This window comes from Protopterus annectens, chromosome 5.part1 (assembly GCF_019279795.1).
Source record: "Protopterus annectens isolate FY-2018-M chromosome 5.part1, PAN1.0, whole genome shotgun sequence".
Lineage (NCBI taxonomy): Eukaryota > Metazoa > Chordata > Ceratodontiformes > Protopteridae > Protopterus > Protopterus annectens.
Window position 1 is genome coordinate 453,882,570 of NC_056736.1, and position 20,421 is coordinate 453,902,990.

Sequence of the window (20,421 nt, forward strand, 5' to 3'; positions counted from 1 at the left end):
AAAGTGTTTTTTTGATCGTATCTGCTTTATTTTCCGAAAAAAAAAAATTATACTTGTTTCCTGCCTTTCTAAGCTAGTATAGTCCAGTTTTCAGGTTAGTGCTGAATTCAGGGCTATGTTACAAATCTCTGTGTTTGCCCACACCTTACTTGGATAGAAGGAAGTTTCTCTGTTCACCTGTGAGAGAGGGGAGCTTTGAGCATCCTATCTGTCCATGGAGGAGTGGTTTCAGCCCAGAAATTAGTAGTTTATTGGCCATTTTGGGCTAATTTCTATCTCTTTTATTTCCCTGTTATAAATTCCACATTTTCCTGGGTTTGCACATTGGGCAGTGCCGGTTAGCTAGGATATAACTACTCCTGGCTCCACAAAGTCTCCTCTTCAATTTTTCCCTTGGAGCTAGACAAACTTTCAACTTAAGCACTCAAGCCATTAATTTCTCAGCCGGCACTTGCTCAAAACTCATAGCAAGCACTTATAATCCCTAGCACTAGACCCTTCTATACAGAAGGACAAGGCTGTCTATTTGACCTTACCAGCCATCCAATAAAAAAGTTCCCTGTACCTATCCAGGCATGTCCAAAGGGCAGTTTCAGGTATACTCTCCAGTCCAACTGGTGAATCTGGGCATTTTGAGGCAATGTTACAACTGCCTCATGTACACAGACAACCCTCTCCTCCTACCACCAAACACTAATACATGCAAGAGATGCAATTATACAGCCAAACTGGAGTCTAAGCTCTCTCAATCCAAGACTGGATCAGACAGTCAAGAGGAGAAGGGAAATACTTGCATCACACCACCAGTCTCACATAGACCCATTAACCCAGCACCGGCAAAAAACACACATAAATGCATGAAAACATACTCGAAGGCTCTAAATAAAAATCTGCAAAAGCAACAGAGACCTTCAAAGCAAACATCCAAGCAACCTCCACCCCCCCAACACAAACCATGAAACACATACTTCACAAAACCAGTGTGCCATGCAATCACAGCCCTTAAGGCAAAATAACATACCCAACATACTAGTAATAGGTGACGCTATAGTCAGGCACACTGACGGAGAAGGTTACTGTTAGCTGCCTGTCAGGTGCTAGGATCCGCCACATAACACAAGCACTTAGGTCACTCCAGAACAAGTACAAATATGACTCTGTCATTGTCCATGGTGGTGTGAATGACCTGAGCCGTACCTCCCTGGACTACATGAAAAGAGACATGGAAGAGCTCTCTGATCACGTAGCCCAGGCCGGTATGACCCTGACCCTGAGTAGCATCCTGCCCTCACCAAGAATGATACCACGGTATAAAGAAAAAAATTCTTGATTTCAGCAACTGGCTAAGTTTCTGGTGTCATTCAAAGGGTATCCAGTGTCTGTCCACCTGGGATGACATGCTTGACAAGCCACTCTGCTTTGCTAGAGACGGCTTGCACCTGTCACCCTTAGGCTTTCAAATACTGGCCAAGGCTTTTGCCACCCCCATAGTGCTTTTTTTAGGTAAGGCTCAAAACACAAACCCACCGCCGTAAACAGCACAAGTAACAAAAACTGAGGGTAATGCTACTCAATGCCAGAAGTCTAAACCTCAAAATGCATGCACTAGAGGCACTCCTCAGTATGGTGAAAATTGATATATGTGGAGTAACAGAAACCTGGTTTAAGGTTCCAGAGAGCACCCCAGCACTACCAGGCTACCACTCATACCATACACTTCTGCCACAAAACCCGAACAGAAATACAAAAGGCGGGGGCGTATCTATATTCATCAAGGATAGCCACACCTCCAGGTTAGTGGCACATCATGATGCTTCAGGGATCATACACGTGCAACTAACAATGGGCAAAACTGAAGTTCAAATTGTAGCTTGCTACAGGTCACCCACCATGTCCCAGGACCCCCATTCCACATTTCTGGAAACACTGGGAAATGTAAAGGTCCTACCAAACACCCTAATATTGGGTGAATTACCCAAAAATTAACTGGGAGAACTACTCAAGTACTAACTCCCTTGCCCAAAATTTCCTAGAATTTATAAACTCAAACACCCTGTTTCAACTGGTCAACACTCCCACCAGAGGTGGCAACATATTGGGCCTGGTCATCACCAACACGGGCAACCAGTGTTCCACACCAGAGGTCAACCCCTCGCTGGTTAGATCTGACCATAAACAAATCACTTTGGATATCCACATTCCGCCCCCACCCCAGGACAAGGAAACCACAGTGAAAAACTTTTCAAAAGCAAACTTCACATTACTTAAGACCGAGGTGGAAAGTTTCAAAGCCCCCATGCTAAAGGATAACACTGTCCAACTGCAAAATCCTTTACTAATGCATTCTACAGGCACCTACAAGAATGCATGGATCATGCCATCCCAAGCAAAACCAGGACTCACTCCTCCAAGAAAAGGAAACCAGTCTGGTGGACTCCTGCCATAAACAAGTTACACAAAAGAAGGTGGAAACTAGTACAGAAAAGAGTAAAATCCCAAGAAGGGAAGACATCCCTGATCATTATCAGCAAGAAACTATGATCCCTCATAAAATCATCCAAGGCGAGCTTCGAAAGAAAAATTGCCAAGGACTCCAAAGATAACCACAAGGCATTCTTTAGCTATGTCAAGAATCTAAGTGGCAATGCTCAGATCTGCTCAGAGTTAGTGCAGGATGGCACAAAATATACTGAACCGACCGATATCGCTAACATCCTGGCAGACAGGTTCAGCACAAACTTCACCCCCTTCTCACCCCAAAAAGGGCCCATAACCATACCAGAAGAATGTAGAGTCCCTGAAATCACAGACACTCAGGTTAAAATAGCCCCCCTCCAAAGCCAAAATACAGCATCAATGGGACCGGATGGTGTAACAGGCTGCATCCTACACGAGCTCAGAGATGAACTAACCCCTCACCTAAACACACTGTTCAAACTCAGCCTCTCCACAGGCTACATACCCATAGAGTGGAGCACAGCAACGGTTATTCCACTCCACAAAGGTGGAGCCACAACAGACCCCAGGAACTAATGCCCTATAAGCCTGACCATCTTGGTCTGCAAATCTATGGAGCGCATCATCATGGAACTCATTAACAGAGACATTGGGAACCTCCAAACACTAGACCCTACCCAGTTCAGCTTTGTTAAGGGCAGATCATGCCTGCTAAACCTGGTGGACTTCTTTGAGACAGTTACCAAGGCTATAGATGAGGGAAAGGTAGTACACACAGCCTACCTAGACCTCGCAAAGGCCTTCGACACTATTCCCCATTCTGGTATTATAAACAAGCTCACCAGCCAGAACATAAACCCTTATGTCACAAAATGGGTTGTCAACTGGCTCATGAACAGAACCCACATGGTGAGAGTTGCGGGAGCTAGGTCCGTCTCTAAACTGGTTACAAGTGGCATTCCACAGGGCTCAGTCCTAGGACCCCTTCTGTTTGGCATATACTTTTCAGAGGTACAGGCAAGCACAGGAGGACTATGGCTGACCAAGTTCACAAACGACTGCAAACTAGGGGCTATAACTGACTCTCCGGGTGACACAGACATCCTCCAAAAGGGTCTCACTGAGATGGATACCTGGTGTCAAAATCATGGCCTAAAGCTAAATGCCAAAAAGTGCATAGTCATCCCCTTTGGAAAAAATAAAGCGCCCACAAACTACCACATAGGTTGTAATCCCCTAAATACGGAAGACGTAATAAGGGATCTGGGGACCCAAGTAGATAGTAATCTCACCTTTGATAATCACATTGCCAAAGTGATTAGAAAATCCTTCTATGTGGCCCACCTAATCATAAAAAGGTTTGCATCCAGATCAAAAGAGGTCAATGTGCCCCTCTACTCATCACTCATGAGACCCATCATAGACATTTGGGATGTAGCTTACAAGACACCTGCAACAGCTGGAAAGACCACAGAAGTACCTCACTAAGAGGATCACTGGCCTCAAACAGATGCCCTATGCAGCTCAACTGAAGAAACTCTAGCTGTACTCAGTTGCATACCACCTACTCAGAGGTGATCTCTGCCTGACATACAAGGCCATGTCCAACCCAGAATTGATGGACATGCTCCACCTAAAGAAAACCTTATCTCCTTGAGCCACACACTCTAGGGATCTAAACCTCACCACAACAATAAATAGGACGTGCTGGAGGGATAGATTCCTGTCCCAGAGACTTCCCATGCTTTGGAACAAGATTCCAGTCTACATTAGGCAGAGCTCCTCGCTAACACTCTTCAAAAGAAACCTTGATGAGTGGATGGGAAACAGAAATTTTACCCCGGGGATCACTTCACTGGCTTTGCTGGACAGAGGCACAGGGAACTAATCTAAGGGAGGGTGGCAAAAACAGCACATTCTGGCTAGGCTTATAAATGCCTTCGGGCAGATAGCCCAGTCCCTACCTATGAATCCTGGAATTTTGTAAATAATTCTATGTCATTTGTGAATATTTTATACAGAACTGTATGTTATGTACTGAGCTTCAAGAATGTAACCACAGTATACACAGCTGGAAAATAGAAGATTAACTTGCAAAACTTAAGAATAGTTGAGGTTAGGTTTCTTTATAGATGGGCCATAAACAAGAGATGTTATCTCTCAGTTTCAATGTAAGAGAAACAATGTCTAGAGCTAGAAGTTTTTTTATTGTCTTGAAAGAGAAGTAATTACTGGGTTTAAAATGTAAAAAGTATTTTATTGTTTTAAAACTTCCAAGATCTGCAAACATCTTGAGAGATATGTATTTTTAACAAAGAGATGTTAAATTCTGTTAGTTTCTGTTTTAGCCTGGGAACTGAAGTCAGGTGACAAAAAGTGATGTCATCCAAGCTAACCCAGCGGAAATATTTTATATTAATTTACAAACTCTGTCAGAGAGACTGTGCATTTTGTATTTTGTCTTGGACCTAGCAAGAACATCCGCTCAAAATCATCATCTGCACTTGCCTTGCAAGATTTAGGGCAGTGGTGCACAAAGTCTGGCCCTGGGGCCAAATCCGGCCTGCCACACAACACCATCCGGCCCCCAGAGAGTAACCAAAAAATTTTAAAAAATTGAAAAAATACTATGCCTTACTCCAGTCATGCAATCATTCCAGCACTTGCTTACTTACCTAATTGTCTGCAGTTGCGCACACCTCTATTTTTAGCTGTGGAATTAACTATTCTTTCTTGTTTATAACTTGTAGTCTGTAAACAGAAGTAACTTTCTACAAGAGTTTGTAATAAGTCATGGCTGCAAGCCAGAATAAAGTTAAATGCAATTTTGATGTAGAAAACAGGCAATTTCATGACTGCTGTCATAAGTAAAAATGCCAGTCACCTGTACCTATTGTTAACTCGTAACAACTTACTATGTTTTGAGGTGGCCCACAGATGCATTAAGAATTTGTGTAGTTGCCCTCCCCATATAAAGGTTGTGCACCACTGATTTAGAGCATAATATCTCTCTCAGATATAGATAGGAATATAGTAAAGATTAGATTAGATGTTTTCTGTATTTATTTGAAACTGTCCTGCAATGTTGTTTTATAATATTTCCTGTGATTTTGAACTCTGAAGTTATAGTGTTGATTGACTAAGTATTGTCTGTTCCTTTTATTATTTATTATTAAATATATTTAAACCTATCTTTGTGGCTGATATTTGTGAGACATATTTAAGTTCTTAGCGTACTTGCATATGTATTTGGTGACACTGTACAGGCCACTCCTAAATAGCCTTGCAAGTCTTGGTCAGACTACCATTTGGATAATAGTTACATTACACAGTAGGATTGGACACTCTTTGTAAGGGCCTTATAGTAATTGATAAGTAGGGATTGGTGGCAGTGGAAACTACATTATAGTCTAGGCAGAAGGGGTCATAGCTAGTAAACCTGTGCCAGCCTTCCCCAGGTGGGTGTTTGTATGTAAACGAAATCTCAAAGTGTGTGTGTGTGTGTGTGTGTGTGTGTGTGTGTGTGTGTGTGTGTGTGTGTGTGTGTGTGTGTGTGTGTGTGTGTGTGAGCTACTTGGGCAGGGACACAAAGCACTGGTTGGACAGAGATAGTGCTGGAGGTCTTGGCCCCTCAGCTGAGATCTTAACCCTATAGCTGTGCCAGTGGCGAGTCTTATTGGGGATCTGGAGAAAGAGGGAGAACCTAGCCCCAGACTGACTGTGATGTCTGTGTGCTCTTAAGGGAAATTGCACCTTACTGTGTGTGTGTACTTGTCATACTCCCAATGTGTACGTCTCCTAGCTGTTGCCAGTGGTGAGGATTGAGGCTCCTTGATTACTAGGCCAGTGCAGGGGCGTCACACTTGTACATACTACTACTATAGTATAAACAGAGCAATCCCTGGTGCAGTAAATGGAGACTAATCAGAAGAAAGGATGGTTTCCAAAGGGTACCATAAGGTTCTGTACTGAGGTGGTACATAAGAAAGTACAAAATAAATAGAAAGGGGATTGATGCAATTGGAAAAATAGTGCAAAACACAAAACTTGAACTGAATGCAAAATAATGCATCTGGGAAGCAGTAAACTATGAAAAGAGTATATAACTGGAGGGTAAACAGTAGCACCAACACAAGTAGAAAGGAACGTTAGTTGCCTGTATCACATGATCCTAAGGTAAGAGGGTAGTATAATAGAGTGGCAAGGAAGGCAGATGCATTACTAGTATGCATATGAAGGGCCATCACCAACAGAAACAGGACATTATTATCTTTATAGAAGTAGCTTACGAGCCCCTTCTGGAGTATTATTTGCAGTTTTGGAGACATAGACAGAAAAGAGACAGCAGAGAGAAAGGCAACACAGGTGATGCACAGCCTGCACAAAATGCCGCATAAAGAAGGCCATGAGAGCGGGGCAACACAAGTGATGCAAAGCCATATAAAGAAGGCCATGAGAGCTGAACATATCCTGTTATTAAAAATGATTTAGAGACGGATATGGTAGAAACTCCAAGTGACTGCTATTTAAGGGAAAAAAGTGAGACATACAAGAAAGGGAGAAACTTTGAAGATATAAGATGGAATTCCCAAAGGAGCTGCATAAAGGGAGGGGTCTAAATGACAGGGTACCCCTTAAACCCTTGTTAAAATCCAGACTACTGGTTAAGAAATAAGATATTTAATTATTTTCTTATGAATCAAGAAGAAATTATTTTTATATATTTATATATATATATATATATATGAAATTTAATAATGAGAATAATATAGCACATTTTTATGAACTATATGAATGTATTGTATAACTTTTATGATGATGTATTTTAACTTGCAGTAGTGATGTGTTGTCTTTTTAAGGATGGATTGTTCAAGTTAATGATTTTTCATCTGCGATTGGTTGTTTTTTAATTACAACAGATATATAAGAGCAGGTTAATTTGTTAGTAATAGGTCTGATGAAGTGGTGTATCTACACCACAAAAGCACTCATCAAATAAACTTGTTGCAATTTTAATTAACATTTTCAGCCATTGAGTGGTCTGTTGGATGTTCCTGTGGAAATTGTGCTTTTATCTTTTATCCAAGGACCCTGTTCTACTGACTATGACTTGTCTTGTGTTTGCATACTTTTACTTCTAAATGGTGAGGGTAAGATTATGCTGAGTTACTTGGGACTGATGTTAAAAGATTGTCTGGAGATTTAAAAAAATAGAAATACTACTAAAGATTCAGAACTATTTTCACACCCAAGAGCATTATCAAGTTGATAAAGCACCTTGACCATGAAAGAGCCTGTAATTCTTTATGCTTTTTTGATTAATAAAGTGTTATGTATGCATGGTCTTCAATGCATCATGGTGTTTCTAACAATGACACTTTATTTGTTGTACTGAATTTATTCCTGCTTTGAATATTTTTTTGTCTGTTAGACTTAAAAGGTTTGACTGATTTTCTTTATGCTGTATTCAACTAAATTTATTGTTTAAAGTATGAAACATATCAGCAGACCAAAGTATTTGAATCTGTATTGAGAATACAGATTTAGCTGAGCAGAATTTGGTTATTTTGGGTTTTAGCACATTTGATTCAGAAAAGTTACAAAGAATACACCATTTCCGATTCAGACACAGCCCTACCGTAGTACTTTAGTACGAAGATGTACAGTATCATAGTGGACTTTTTCCACTTTTACGTTAAATACTACTGACTCATTCCAGAGGAGTGCCTTATCGCTGGAAATGCCTGAAGCAAGGCATTTAAGCAGCCACTGACAGCCAGTTGTGTTAAAGAACACAGATTAAAACTTTTGTTTACCCACCACTGTAGAGATAAGCGCCAGAGTATTTAGTAGATAGGCAGTGTTGGGGCGAGAATTTGTGTGTGTGTGTGTGTGTGTGTGTGTGTGTGTGCTCGCGCACGCGCGCATGTTCACTTCTGCGTCTCTGAATGGATAAATATGTCCATGAGTGCTATCAAGTAGGGGAGCTGTATGTGTTTGTGCGTGTGTATGAATGTGTGGGGGGGATACTGTCATCCCTAAGGTTACCACCTGTCCTTTTTTCAGGACAGTCCCTATTTGGGCATTTGTGTCCTGCAAAAAAAAAATGAAAAAAATGGCAAATGTCCTAAGATTTTTAAGAGAAAAAAAATCATAAGCTTCCTTTGATAGTCGAATAAAACAATTGCTTTGTATCTGAAACAGCTAAATATTATATGGAACAGCATAAGCAACTCAAATGCTACAACAGTAAGCTTTTATTTTGACAAAAAAAGTGATGCTCAATCCTTTGCATTTGCTGCGGGTAGAGTTTGTCCTGCAAAGTATCATGTTTCCACAAAAAAATGTCCCACTTTCGGGAACTGAAAAGGTGGCAAACCTAGTCATACCTCCACACTCCACTAAACTAATAATAATAATAATGATAATATTGCAATATTGGGGGGACATTAGAAATTAGAGATACTGCTCATGTTGTACCTTCAAGGCACTTAGAAAAACAGAAGCAAAGTTTTTTAGCACAGAAGACATGAGTTGGGAGGGAACACTAGATACCAGGTAGACACCAGGATACACTTCATATTGTGTCTTAAAAGCACATAGAAAAAAAGTTTTCAGTGCAGAAGACATGGATTAGGGGAACACTAGACACCAGGGGTACTCTTCATATCATACCTTAAAGGCACTAAGAAAAAAAAAAGATCTGTAGCAGAAAAGATGTGGGATGGGGGGGGGGGTTAGCACTAGACACCAGGGATATGTCTTTACAGAGTACTATAAAGAAGGTTTAAACCCTGTACTGTTGCAGTTCACCACTAGGTACCAAGGATACTTTAAAATATTACCAAAGTCTCAAAAAATATGTAGTGAAAGGGGGAGTTATACCCAGCATCCTCGACACAGGGAGTAGCAGCGCCACTATGATAACTAATCAGTTATTGCACCCAGGGTTTTTTTACACAATAAAAAGAATGAAGACTGAATGTCTGGCATAATCCAGTGTTTGCAACAGTTTGTGAGTTATGAAAGAAAATATACCTATAAGAGGCAACGGCAGGAGTATCATGAGCATACCTCTCAACCGTCAATACTGTATGAGAATGCCCAGAGGTTTGCCTCATATTTTGGTCTGTTCTTCAAAGAAAAAAGTGTGGCTAGCTGCCAAATCATTGAGGGCTGAAAACATTTGAGTTTCAGATTTTATATCCTTCAGAAAATGTATAAAAAACTGTTATTCTAGCAATGTTCTAAGTTTATAAGCGCAATATTTAAAATCTGTCCCTGATTTTGGTCCTTTCTCCCCTCACAATTTTTGGCTTTGTCCAGAATTATTGTACTAAAAAGCTGAGATGTATGCTTCCTGTAAAATCAGGGAAAACAGTTGAGAGGGATGGGGGGGGGGGCTGTGTTGGGGGGGGGGCTTCCATATACAGCTGGGACGAACATTGGATGACACCAGGGAGAATATTTAAACTAGTACTGGGACTCATTTATAAGTTAATAGAGCAACAGGCATAGTATCACTATGCACTATACACATGCTAAGAAAAATTAAACTAATATCTGGCATTACTGACTGATTGCAAGGATCTGAGACATACGAGAGCAGGGGCAAAACATAAAAAGATACATCAAGGACATGCTGTCAACTCTAGGACAGATAAGAGGTGTGTGTGTGCGTGTGTGTGTGTGTGTGTGTGTGTGTGTGTGTGTGTGTGTGTGTGTGTGTGTGTGTGTGTGTGTATGTGTGTTTGAATGCGTATGAGAGAGTGAATTGGGGTGCCTATGCCAATACAAATCATGGATCTCCGCTGCCATTCAGTACTAGAGGTAGTTAGTGGCAATTTAGATACCTGCAAATTAGCTGATAGTGAGGTCTTTCCTCATTGTGGTTAACATGTCTCTGAATCGCAAATTGCTGCACTGGGTAAGCAGATCCTTTTTAGCTCAACTCTTACTGCCATTGCTACGGGTCTTTCTGAATCCCAGGGTTAGTGTTTTATAAGAAGTTGGGAATGACTGAGTTTGTAAAGGTATTTTCCTTTCTTCCAACATTGAAAGGAAAAAGATGGGTGAATTAAAATGGGAACATGATATTAAAAGTGCAGGATACACATGGCATCCATTTAGTCTTGTACTACAGATGTACACTCTCCTTTCAAGTCACATGTGGACTGTTGTGAGAATGTAGATCCCAGCTGTCTCGACACAGAAAAGCTACTCTTTAGAATTTAAGGATAGCCTTAATCTGGGAACTAGTGCTAGTACATGTGATTTACTAGTAAGAGATGGGAGAATGGTGTTAAAGTAATTATCAAACAGCATAACAGAACATCATGATTCAAAGCTTTTCTCTTCTAGAAACGTATCTGCCCACCTGTTCAGAAAAGGCCACCTTGCAGTTTGAATTTGCAGAATAATGTATTCAAGGAAGAAATTGCTCCCAACAGTGAAGAGGTAAGGTCAGCAGTTTCCTTACATGGATATACACTATATCTGGATTAAAACTCTACAATGCAGATAAAACAAAAGCGCTTGAGGTACAAATATGTTGATTAATGTGAAGAATGCTAAATTCTAAAAGTAATGTCTGTGGTGTGACACTGTTGAATAATGATGCTAAATTCTGACACACAAAGTGATGTCTAATGTTGATTGTAAACTCTAATGTTGTTGTTGTTGTTGTTGTGTCTTACGGCTTTTCCCGGTTAGGGGGTTGCCACAGGGGAACTCCGGTCCGCTAATGATTGGTAGTTGATTTTTATGTGCTGAGTTACCAGCCCTGACGCACAACCTTCAACGAAGGTACGCCTATTCATGCACGTCTCCACGCAGAAGACGCTCTAGCTGAGAATCGAACCGGACAGCGTCTTACTGTGAGGCGACAACGCTACCACAGCACCACCACCGCAGATTGATTGTAAACTCTAATATTAAAGAGAAATGATAACATTTTACCTGTTAGAGCACGACAGTTAGAAATTCTAAAGGGAAAGCTAAGTTTAACCTCTAGAGTACACTGTTAGGCACAAGTTAAAACAGATCAAAAACATGATCTTAAGAGACAGACAGCTGTGTGACTGTGTCACTTTCAGATCATAAAAAGCAAATCAAAACCACAAAAAAGTTCTATGGAATCAAAGATAACTACTGCAGAACCACTGATAATAGAGACTTGTACTGATTCTCAGTGCATTTATACAAAGGGAACAATGTTAAGTCCACATAAAACAAAGTTCATCCATGTCCATTTTCAAGCACAACTTATATCTATGAATGGGAAACAGAAAATTTACCCCAGAACTGCCTCCTGTACTACTAATGGACACAGGCAGCTCTTAAATGCTTTATCCCATGCATAGTTCCCCTCAAATTATCTATGGCATGATCTCAGTTATTCTTATTAGGGGTTAATATGTAATCATCAACCATGAGATGGGTAAGGCCAATCTGTAACCAAGTGGGATAGGTTATTTTGAGCACAAAAAGGGGAGTTGAGTAGACGTAAAATGGCCCCCAAGGTCAGCTAGCCTACTTACCTGTGAACAGACTTTAGGTACAGGTGCACGTACAGTAAATTGAGCCCATTCAGAAGAAAGGATGGTTAACAATAGGATACCACTGGGTTCAGTACAGAGGTGATCCTTTTCAGTGAGTATAAAACTGACATCACAGAAGTCCTAAAACAAACATTTGCTTTTTTACTGATGACACAAAGGTATGCACTGATGTCGATACACATGAAAGTACAGAAAAAATGGAAAAGGACTTAGTAAGACTGGAGAAATAGTACAAAATGCAAAACCTTAAACTGAATGCAGAAATTCAAAACGATGTATGTGGAAAGCAATAACCTATGGCAATCAGTGCCTAGGCAATCTCCCAATTTGTGCCCCTCAACAGATGAAGATAAAAAAAACAACAAAATTCTGCATAGTAGCTCTTTTCCTGTTTTTCCTCACACAAACCGTAGTAAAGTGCTACACTGGCCCCTTGCTTCTGCAAATAGCATAAAGGCAATCTTGTAAATCGTGAATCAATAAATTAAATGATTATCAGAATTTACACACGTATTCATGATGAGCACCTCTGTTTTGCAGGAAATGATCAGCACCTCTTCTACAGCGCTGATGACACCCCCTAACAGCTTGCTGCTAAAGCTGCCTTCCCATTTTGCCCTAGCGTAGCAACAGCTTTGGTTGCCTGTACCTAGTGATCTAAAGTTAAGTGAGCAGTGTGATGGGGGACAATGAAGGTAGTGCATTACTAGCATGCACAGGAAGGGGCATCAGCAACAGAAAACAGGAAGCATGATATCTCTGTAGAGATATCTTATGGGTTCAATGTAGACTTTTGTCTACAGTTCTGGAGACACATTATTTGTGTTAGGAAAGCTATTACAGGTTCATTGGTGTGTGGTAGTCTAAAGACCACTAAGGCCTTTCTAAGCCTGGCCATGCATCCCAAATCTCTGATAAGTTCTCATATCCTTGATAAGTGTAAGCAGGGTCTTAGGAGATGAAACATTTATAAGCAGGGGCCTGCGAGATGAACCGTTTACAGGCTACGTGTCCATCAGAGACATTGGTGCAAAGCTAGGGATGAATTTCCTGTTTCCCCATCCAGTTGTCAGAGTTACATTTGAATTAGGTTGTGGTGGAACTCTACTTCCCACAGAGATAGTTTATGAGTCCCTCATAGAGTATTGTCTGTATTTTTGGACATCTTATTTTTGCCATGACATAGACAGGATAGAGGCAGTGCAAAGGAGGGCAGCAAAAGTGGTGCAGTTTTCAGCAAAAACCATTTAAAGAAAGATCTAAACATGTTCTGTCATCAAAAAGGAGGCAGAGCAGGATATGGAGACATAGTTAAGTAATTTAAAGAAACAGATAGATTCCAAGTAGGTACCCTACTTGGGAAAAAGACATACAAGAACAACGGATGTGTTTAAAGATACAAAACAGAAATTACAAAAGAAATATGAGGAACTATTATTTCAAGGAAAGGGTGATGGATGACTGTAACAGCCTTCTTGAAGAAGTGATAACATGAGCAGTAACAGAATTTAGGGAATTCATATAGTAGTCATTTTTGGATGGAAAGAGGAAAAATAGGTGAGGTGTTAAGTAAGATCAGCAGCTTACCTGGCCTTGTTCAAGAGGAATCTTGACCAATGGATGGGAGATCGCAGATATACCCCAGGGATTACCTCAGTGTCACTGCTCGACAGAGGCACAGCAAAATAATGGGCATAGTTCCCCAAACTAAAGGGGTGGCGTAAGCCACAAAACTATGGGCTAGGCTTGTAAATGCCCTCGGGCAGATAGCCTAGTATGAACCTATGAACCTATAATAATAATAATACTCTGTGGATTAAACACTCCTTACCCTCTGTTAAAATCTATGGGCATTTTAACTGTATTATGGCATTGCTTGTTATTTTTTTTCAGACTGTGTAATGTTTCAGACTTCAGAATATGTATAGGACAGTAAGCCAGGGCAAAGTTCATAATGTAGTTTCTTCCATTATCTTTATTTCATGGATTCTGATGCTAATCCTAAAAGCTATGACACAAGGTAAGACAAATTCACAAGACCTGTAGCAATAGTAAAAAAGCAGGTCATGTTAACCTCACAAAAGCCTGTTAGAGCATGCTAGCCACAGCTGAATCATCTCTTGTAGTATAATCTCATTTCTAAATGAAATCTTGTATTAGCAGGTATAATTTATGCTTACTGATGATGAAAGGTAAAATTATGCTGTTACCACTGCCTTTACATTGAATTAACTAAATTGTTATTCAAAGTATGAAAAGGCAAGCATACCAAAGTATCTCAATCTGTTGAAATAGATATAAGTAAGCAAAATGTCCATATTTCACGTTTTTAGTACATTTGATGTTCTAAATTAATTTGGGATTAACCGAGTTTGTAAAAGTATTTTCTGCCCTTCCAGTATTTAAAAGGAAAAGGTTGTCTGACTGAAAAACAGGAAAATGATTTTAAAAGTTAAGGATGCACTTGGCATCCATTTAGTCCTTTGTGACAATTGCATGGTCCAGTCTGCAAGTCACATGCAGACACTAGCAAGAATGTGGATCCCAGCTGCCTCACCACAGGAAAGGCTACTCTTGGTGACCTAAGGATGTCCTTAGTCTAGCAACTAGTGTTAGTACATACAATTTACTGGTTAGAGAAGGGAGAATGGTATTATGTGACATCCTGTACAATTTAACAGAATATCCTGATTCAGACTTTTTTGTTATAGAAACGTGTCTGCCCACCTGTTCACAAGAAGCCTCCTTGCTGCTTGAATTTGCAAAATAATCCAGTCAAGGAAAAAGTGAGTCACAAAGCTGAAGAGGTAAGGTCAGCAGCTTCCATTACATGGAAAGTGAAAGGCTGCAGTAAAGAAAAGCATCTGTTGTGTTTTTTTTTCTGAACTGTGAATGTATTATTTTAACTTTTATCCAGACTTTTGTCGGTCTACTGTACATGTTGACAGAATGTAAGCCAACAAACATCAGCTTGTCAAGTTGCAACTCAGCAATTTTGTTGATTCCCTGAAAAATGAATTACAAGGAGAACAGGGGTGCTATTGCTCCTGTAAGTGTTTACTCCCCTACCAGGTTTCAACAATGCATGCCAATGGTTGCCTGTTCATCTTGTTCAGAGATGTTAAGAATGTGCCAGCATTTTAATTAAAACAGCAATTTTAATAACATGCAAAATGGTGGCATAGCAGAAATTCAATTAACAGCCTCATCTCTTTTCCAGCTCTCCACCAAGTGGCACATTAGATTTAATGCATGATGTGATGGCTTGGTTCTTAAAGACACAGCAGCATATGACATAGCCACAGAATATACATGTAAAAAAATTGTATACATTTTTTATCATCACTCTCCACCCCACCCCACCCTAGAGGGATAGAGAGAGAGAGAGAGAGAGAGAGAAAACTCTCTCTAAAACTATAGTATACAACTAAGCTTTGTTCAGTGCACATTTCTAAAACTATTGAATATTATTAAACAGTACAAATGCAATTTAAAATGTTTTATACATGTTATCAAGCAGCTGCCTTCTAATAGTATTTGATGTATCTAAGCTATTTTCCAGAGTAAAGCAGTTATATTTATATGCAAGAAAAGAAATGTCACTTATCTGCCAACTAGATTCAGCTACATTCATGAAAATGTAGCAGAAATCTAACCTCACAACCACTCGAGTAGTTTTTACTAGACTAATATTTCTGTAGGAAAAAGGTTTGAAAAGTATTAAAGTGTTTTGATTCTTTTTTTCCAGTGTTGCTCATTTCAGCAGTTTGGGTAGCATCAGTAACAGTCATTTTTGGATTAATATTCAGTTTTAAGACAGTTTTAAGACAGTATGTGCATCTTTGAAACATATTTCATATTCTAAAAGTCCACATTTCTCTTGGATAATAGGTTGCAGTAGAGCCTTAGATGCCACTGGAACACTCTAATTGACTAATCATCCTTAGCTGTATTACATGGGCATAGCTCTCTGTTACACAACATTTACCTTGACACTTTTCAGGAATAGCCTGAATATGTCTCCAGTTACATCCTACAATGGTGCCATCATTGGTCTGCACCATGTAGGACTTTGATTCATGTTTTTTTATATTGCAACATCTGCTGTCTCCTACTTCCCACCTTCTCAAGTTTAAGGCAAACTGGTTATCCTGGATGAAGGACAGGTAGAGCTTGGGTGGAATAAAAAGATGTTATGTACCTACCATAACATTCCATGTTAGTTGTCCTTCATCTCGCATTCCTTCTTGCTGGATGGGTTCAGAGCCGATCCTTGGCTTCGACTCGGCCACTTACTATAGCTCGAGAGCTCTTTACTGGCTCGAGACTACCCCTTATCCCAGAATGCCCAGCTCCAGCTACCCAGATCTCGTTTGAGATAGCTCACACTAGACATAATTATAGAAGATAATGCATTAATAAACCTGGATATACAGTTAAATATCACGGTTTGGTTGAGAAGCAACTAATAACAAAACAAATTAGCCAGTGAAACCATTGAGAAACTCCTCTCAATCCTCGAGGAAGGGGGAAGGAGGGAGGGACGCAAGAAGGAAGGCAAGATGAAGGACAGCTAACATGGAACATTATGGTAGGTACATAACTTCTTTATGTTAAGTTGTCCAATCTCGCCTTCATTCTTGCTGGATGGGACACCATCCCTAGCTCCTCAATCCTGGGTGGCTCATTGGAACAGACTCTTCAGAACTATGGAACCAAAGAAAGCTCTGCCCCGGGAGACCACATCTACTTTGTAATGAGAAATGAACGTATGAGGATCTGCCCAAGTAGCTGCTGCACAAATTGAATCTATTGGCAATATAGATTGAAATGCTACCGAAGTAGCTACTGACCTGGTTGAATGACCTTTGGGTTTTGTTGGAAGACCTTTTTGTCGCAAGTGGTAGGTACGGACTATGGTGTCCGATAACCAATTTGACACTATTACTTTAGAAACTGGAAGGCCTTGTTTGTTGCTACCAAATGAAAGGAACAACTGATCTGATTTTCTCATTTCTTTAGTTCTACGGAGATGGAAACGCAATTGTCTATGCACATCCAGTTGGTGTAATCTGTATTCTGCCTTGTTGGAATGATTAGGGAAAAAAACAGGGAGTTCAATGGATTGATTCAAATTGTAGTCTGAACAAACTTTAGGTAGAAAAGATGGGTTAGTTCTCAGGGAAACCCTGTCTTTGTGAAAAACTAAGTATGGAGGGCGAACACATAGTACATGAAGTTCTGAAACACGTCTGGCAGAAGTAATAGCAACTAAGAAAAGAGTTTTCCAAGAGAGAAATTTCAAGGAACATGATGCTGCTGGTTCAAAGGGTGGCAGTATCAAGGAGGCAAGAACCAAACTGAGATCCCAAGGTGGAAGTGGCTCTTTCACTGGGGTTCTAAGTAGAGCTGTACCTCTCTTGAAGGCCTTACAGAGTTTGTGAGACATTATGCTGGAGTTAGAAACTCCGACATAAAAATTTGAAATGGCAGCCAGTTGTACTCTGATGGTAGCAGCCACTGCACCAGAATGAAACAGTTCTGTTAGGAAGTCCAAAATCTCATGTACAGGAGCTGTAAAAGGATCTAAATTCCTGGATTCTGCCCAGTAAGAGAATATTTTCCATTTGCCAGCATAGACTTTCCTTGTATTTGTCTTATGAGAGGAAACAATAATATCACGCACTGCTGGGGAAATATTGGGGAGCCTGGCTAGGACTGGAAGTGGAGTAACCAAGCTACAAGCTTGAGAGATTGGAGGGATTGGTGTAGCCCGCCTGATTGATGAATCTAGAGGTCCGGTACTGGGTCCAGAATCCAAGGCTGGGCTAGAAGGTGGTGGTGAAGGAAAGGAAACCAAATTTGTCAAGGCCAATAGGGGGCAATGAGGATCATTTTGCAACCCAACGATTTTGCTTTCTGAATGACTTTTGGAATAATGGGGAAGGGGGGAAATGCATAAAGGCATCCCTGAGGCCAATCATGGACTAGAGCATCCCTGGGTGTCTGACCTGGAGGAGGAACAAGGGAGAAGTAGCTGCTGCATTTGTTGTTGAGGGGAGAGGCAAAGAGATCGCAGCAAGGCTGGCCCCATTTGTAGAAAATAAGATCCACAATTTTCTGTTTCAGAAACCAATCGTGAGGCATGAGGATAGCCCTGCTGAGCCTGTCCGCTATTACAGTGGATGTCCCAGGGATATGCGTTATCAGAAAACGTTGGGAGGAAATCGCCCATTGCCACAGTCTGAGGGCCTCTCGGGGTAAGACCTGGTTCCGCCCTGTTTGTTGATGTACCAAACCACTGACATATTGTCCGTCTGTATTGCAATAGTCCCGACAGGAAGAGAGTCTTGAAGAGCTTGCAATGCTAGGAGCACCACTCTCATCTCCAGGACGTTGATGTGCAAGTGGTACTCGTGAGGTTGCCAAGGGCCTTGGACTGTCTTCCCTAGATAATGCCCCCCACCACCACCCTATCAGGGAAGCGTCCGTGGTCACTGTGGCGACCGGATGGGGTTCCATGAAAGGTCTGCTCTGAGAAACTAGTGGGGAGACCATCCACCAGGAAAGGTGTCTTTTGCAAGATTCCGTAATTAGCATCATGTGAGACATGGGTAATTCCTGGAAGGACCATTGTGTGAAAAGAAGCCACTGAAGGATATTCATGTGAAAGTGTGCTAAGGGGACTAGAAGAATGGCTGCTGCCATGGACCCTAGGACTTGAAGAACATATTTGACTTGAATTCTTTTGCTCCTCAGGAGAAGTGACACCTGCTTTTGAATAATAGAAACTCTTTCTTGAGGCAATTTTACAATCATTTTTCTTGTGTTTAGCTCTGCTGCTATGTATGTAATAGATTGACAGGGCAACAAGGTAGATTTTTCGAAGTTTATTGTGATGCCTAGTTGAGCACAGGATGTGATGGTGTAATCTCATACCTCTATAAGTTGTTGCCTGCTGGTAGCAGTGAGGAGCCAGTCGTCCAGATATAGAAACACCTGGAATCCTTGACGTCTCAGGTGAGCTGTGACTATTGCCATGCATTTGGTGAGCACCCTGGGGGCTGTGGTGAGAACAAAGGGCAGAACTCTGAATTGGTAATGACTGGCCCCTAGCCGGAAGCGTAGAAATCTCCTGGACCATCTGTCAATTTTTATATGATAGTAAGCGTCCTGAAAATCTATGGAGCACATCCAATTGTCCTGATCCAGAATGGGGAGAATGGACTGCAGTGTTACCATCCGGAACTTTTCTTTTTGTACAGATTTGTTTAACCTGCTGAGATCCAGAATTGGTCTCCAGTCCCCTGTCTTTTTGGGCACTAAAAAGAATCTTGAGTAAATTCCAGATCCTACTTGGTCTGCGGGGACTTCCTGGATGGCTCTTTTTTCTAGCAGTCTTGAAACTTCTATGACTGCCTGATCCCTTAGATTGGGTGGAACATCTGGGATGGATTTTTTTTTAAACAAAAGGGGGTTGATGAAAGGGAATCTTGTAACCTCTGGATATAATGGCTAGTAACCATTTGTCTTTTGTAATATTCTGCCAGGCATTTGGGTACAATGAAAGCCTTCCCCCGACTGCTTCCAGAGTTGAGCAGTCGAGCATCCCTTCAGGGATGTTGATAGGGTTTGGAAGAGAATGTATCTCTGTCACCCTGATTTTGCGGACCCTCTCTGCCACGAGGGTGCCGTCTGCCATTGTTATTATTTCCCCCTCTACACCTGGGGGAAAATTCACCATGTGCATCAGGCAGGGGTCCCTGGGATTTTTGAAACCACATCTTTCCACCCTTCTGACCTTTTGGGTATGGTCTGGTAGGAGTGGAAAAATGGACTCCGACATCAGAGAGCATCTTGCCTTCCTGCTGGCACCTGGTAAACGTGTGTTTCACCTGAGGCCCAAAGAGAGAGGAGCCATCAATGGGGGTATTGGTGAAGGATTCTCTGAAAAGTTCCACAAACTGACACAGCCGCAGCCAAGAATGTCTCCTAAGAGCTACTCCTGTTCCTGCCGCTCTACTCGCTCTATCGGCTGCCTATGAAATAAGCCTCATGGAGGAGTTGACTACTGAATTAAGAGTCGCAAGCTGAGTAGCTACCTTGGCTGAAGCTCCCTCAGCTGTAGGATCTTGTAGGGTATCTCCAAGGTCTTTTAGGAGATCCCTCTGAAGCCTAGTAAAATGGGAAAGATAGTTCAGGGACCTAAGGGAGAAGATCGCTGATGAAAACATTTGCTTACCATATCTGTCCATCGTATGAGAGTCTTTATTCGGTGGATGGACAGATGAGGAGGTTTCAGCTAACTTTCTCTTTGTGGCTGCTGCTACCACCATGGCATCAACTGGGACACCTTTAGTTAAGAAATGTTTGTCTTGGGGAGCTGTGATGAATTTATTGGGTC

At 41.2% G+C, this 20,421-nt stretch overlaps 1 protein-coding gene across 1 annotated transcript in view; it reads left to right on the plus strand.

Moving 5' to 3' along the window:
* Window positions 1-20,421, plus strand: part of RCSD1 (RCSD domain containing 1) — a 1,115,611-nt gene that overhangs the window by 754,289 nt on the left and 340,901 nt on the right. Inside the window, exons 4-5 of the mRNA XM_044073103.1 lie at window positions 10,819-10,914; window positions 14,729-14,824. The gene's annotated coding sequence lies outside the window, so the exon portion shown is untranslated. The remainder of the gene's footprint in view (window positions 1-10,818; window positions 10,915-14,728; window positions 14,825-20,421) is intronic.